This window comes from Bubalus kerabau, chromosome 1, assembly GCF_029407905.1.
Source record: "Bubalus kerabau isolate K-KA32 ecotype Philippines breed swamp buffalo chromosome 1, PCC_UOA_SB_1v2, whole genome shotgun sequence".
Taxonomy (NCBI): Eukaryota; Metazoa; Chordata; class Mammalia; order Artiodactyla; family Bovidae; genus Bubalus; species Bubalus kerabau.
In genome coordinates this window covers 172,785,909-172,789,475 of record NC_073624.1, presented here as the reverse complement: position 1 = coordinate 172,789,475, position 3,567 = coordinate 172,785,909, and the positions used below count along the sequence as shown (strand labels likewise).

Below are 3,567 nucleotides of genomic sequence, written 5' to 3'. Positions count from 1 at the left end.
CTGCCAATGCAGGAGCCTCAGGAGGACCCAGGTTTGATCCCTGGGTCGGGAAGACCTCCTGGAGGGGGAGACGGCAACCCACTCCAGGGTTCTTGCTGGGATAAGCCCACGGACAGTTGTCCATTGGGTCACAAAGCGTCAGACACGACTGAAGTGACAGCACACACACACGATGTTGGAAAAGAGATTGTTTCAAATTTCAGGCTTCAGGCTCCTGGAGCCCCTTAACCAATCTTTCCAATGTCCGTCCAGTTTTCAATGACAAGATTGAAGGAACTACAGAAGCACTTCCTGACATATCCTCTTAATCAACTTGCAGAAATACTTCTTCAGATTAGGAATGTGTCTCTTCCAGTCCTAACTGACAAGAGAACCACACCCTCAGTGCTCAACCTACTACAATAAAGCAGCCCTTACCCTGGGGTACCAAAACAGTTTAAAAAGACGGGATCTCTAATGAACCACTACAGGTTCCTGTTAATGAAACTAGTCTTTTTTTGCTTAAGCACTATGAAAGATCCACACCCTTTTCTCTTTAGTTTCTCTGCCCCTATCTAGTTATTAGGCCAAGACTTTTTTTTTTTTTTTACTTTTTATTTTGCATTGGAGTATAGCTGATTGACAATGTTGTGATTGTTCCAGGTGGACAGCAATAGAGACTTCCTAAAGAAATATCGTGCTAGAATTTTCTCAAAAAAAGAGAGGAAATAATTCCAGAATTTGGCAGCAGTCATCAAAGTGGTCAATCAGGTAAATTAAATGACCTTCTGACACCTTTTATTTGCTCTGTCTCTGATGGCAGAGCTGATTCTTTGTCAGTCAAACACTTGATAATTTGTCCATATTGGATTAGGTACCATCTTCCTTTGGACAAAATGTCCAACTGATTTTGGAAAAATTCACATGTATCTCCCATCAAGATTCAAATATATCCCTCAAAACTTCTTCCCAGAATGTACATATATAGCACTATGAAGTGAAATGAAGTCGCTCAGTCGTGTCCCACTCTTTGCGACCCCATGGACTCAAATGGAGGACCCCTACTGGGCTCCTCCGTCCATGGGATTTTCCAGGCAATAGTACTGGAGTGGGTTGCCATTTCCTTCTCCAATATAGCACTATAAGAAGCCCTTAAAGGCATAAAGCCCATTATCTGCTGCTAAGTCATTTCAGTCATGTCCGACTCTGTGCGATCCCATAGACAGCAGCCCACCAGGCTCCCCATCCCTGGATTCTCCAGGCAAAAACGCTGGAGTGGGTTCCCATTTCCTTCTCCAGTGCATGAAAGTGAAAAGTGAAAGTGAAGTCACTCAGTCGTGTCCGACCCTCAGCGACTCCAAGGACTGCAGCCTTCCAGGCTCCTCCATCCATGGGATTTTCCAGGCAAGAGTACTGGAGTAGGGTGCCATTGCCTTCTCCGAAAGCCCATTATAGAAGCTTACAAAGTTCAAGGCCTTGTTATCTCCTGCACTAGACCCTGTAGCACTCCTGTTTTATCACTGGTAAAACCTAAGGGCCAAGGGTGGAGGTGTGTCCAAACCTCTGAGCAATAAACAACATTGTCATTGTTATCCCTTGACACCCTGTTCTTCCTAACCCTCGTCCTAACGTCCATTCCCCCTGGAAGCCAATTCTTTACTGTAACTGATTTGTGCTGTGCTTCAGTTATTCCATATTTCAGTTGGTGAACACAAACGTGAAGTTGCTCAGCCGTGTCTGACTCTTTGTGATCCCATGGACTGTAGCCTACCAGGCTCCTCCGCCCATGGGATTTTCCAGGCAAGAATACTGGAGTGGGTTGCCATTTCCTCCTCCAGGGGATCTTCCCGACCCAGGGATTGAACCCGGGTCTACCACATTGTAGGCAGACGCTTTACCATCTAAGCCACCAGGGAAATCCTCCAACTTCAGTTGGTAGAGCTAGCTGATACATTTTGCCCTCACTTGGGAAGAAAATTAATTCACCTGGAACAGTAATGCCTCGGGGTTTTACTGGGAGTCTCATAAATCCTAAAGGCTGTATGACTTAGATTCCCAAGAGGTTCTGTTCAATTGCAATATGTGCATGATTTGCATCTTTGCTCTCTTTCTCAAGCCTCCTCACGGAAGACACTCTCCACTTGCTAAAACTTTTAGCCTTAAAGGGATATAAGATCACCAAAGAAAAATTGCAATTTGGTCAAACCCAGTTTTGATATTTAGGGCATCTGATATCAGAAGAAGGGCTACACCTTGATCCAGAGAGGCTTCATGGTGTCCTAAATTTCCCAAAACCCAACTGCAAGGTTTTCTTGGGCTTAGTCAGTTATTAGTGAAATTGGATTCCAAATTTCTGTTTTATGGCCAAACCTCTGTACTTTTTTTTTTTTTTAACTAAAGAATAATAACCCCTACCCAATTTTATGGGAAGAACTGAATAATATAACCTTTAAGGCCTTAAAGGAGAGTTTGATGAACCAACCTATTGTTGGGAATAGTAATGATCAGATTCCATTTTTCTTTTTTGTATGTGAAAAGAAAGGGAATGCTCTTGAGGTACTCACCCAAAAACAAAGGAACCATCATCAACCCACAGAACATTTTTTTTTTAAACAAGAACCCAGTTTTTTAATTTCATCATTTCTTACGTTTGAAGTACTCTTGGGTGACATCCTTGGCCTGAGACTCTTTGCCATAGTCCTTAACCACCACACAACCGCAACCAACCACTTTACAGGGGTGTTCTCTCTCTGTCACTTTTACAGAGGCCTACCCATTTCCTTAGTTTCTTGTTGTCATCAACCTTAATCAGGTTGATTTGGTGCTCAACACGAAGGGCCTCCACCAGCTTGACATCACGGCTGGATGCACGCACACACAGATGGGCTTGGTGCTTACCTAAGGCTGTGGCAGCTGTGTGGACTTCATGTGCTAGGCCACAGTGGATGAGGGCTGTCTTCAGCACATCTTGCAGGGCAGTATGAACGTCCATGGCACCTCCAGCAGCAATGCCTTCCTTGGCCATGGCAGTGGGTGACGGGTAGAGCTGAATCCTGAATGCACCGAAGCCTCCGCCTCCAGGCAAAGAGCAACCCATAGAGTGTTACAGCCAGAAGCTGGACCTTGCCACATGGGGATAACCCACTTTGCCATTACTTCCATTGCTTTTTTGATGAAGGCCACTGAGAAAATCATTGTGGGATCTTCTTTAACCAATTTTGTACCTCCATCAGTAGAAGCCCTCCTGAATTTTCATCACACTTAACATTTCTCAGCCAGCTGCCTCACATCCTGTGAAGTCCTTTTGCTAACTGCTCCGCTTGTAGTGCTGTTATGCTGGGATGACTTTAACCCTGTTACTCTTCTTCAGTTGCGTAATGCTGATGGGTCACCTCCTGACTCCTTTACAGGGAGTGATGAAGCTCCTCTGGGTAATGCTGAGTCTCATGGCTCAGAGCTCTTATTTAAAAGGTAACAAGGGTCACCACAGAGCACTGAGTAGAGTTCCCTGTGTTATACAGTAGGTTCTCATTAGTGATCTATTTTATAATACACAGCAGTGAGTTTATGACAGACAGTCGTAATCTC

General features: G+C 44.6%; 1 pseudogene; it reads right to left on the bottom strand.

Moving 5' to 3' along the window:
- Window positions 1-2,616: 2,616 nt before the first annotated feature.
- Window positions 2,617-3,187, bottom strand: LOC129641899 (40S ribosomal protein S12-like; annotated as a pseudogene).
- Window positions 3,188-3,567: the final 380 nt, after the last annotated feature.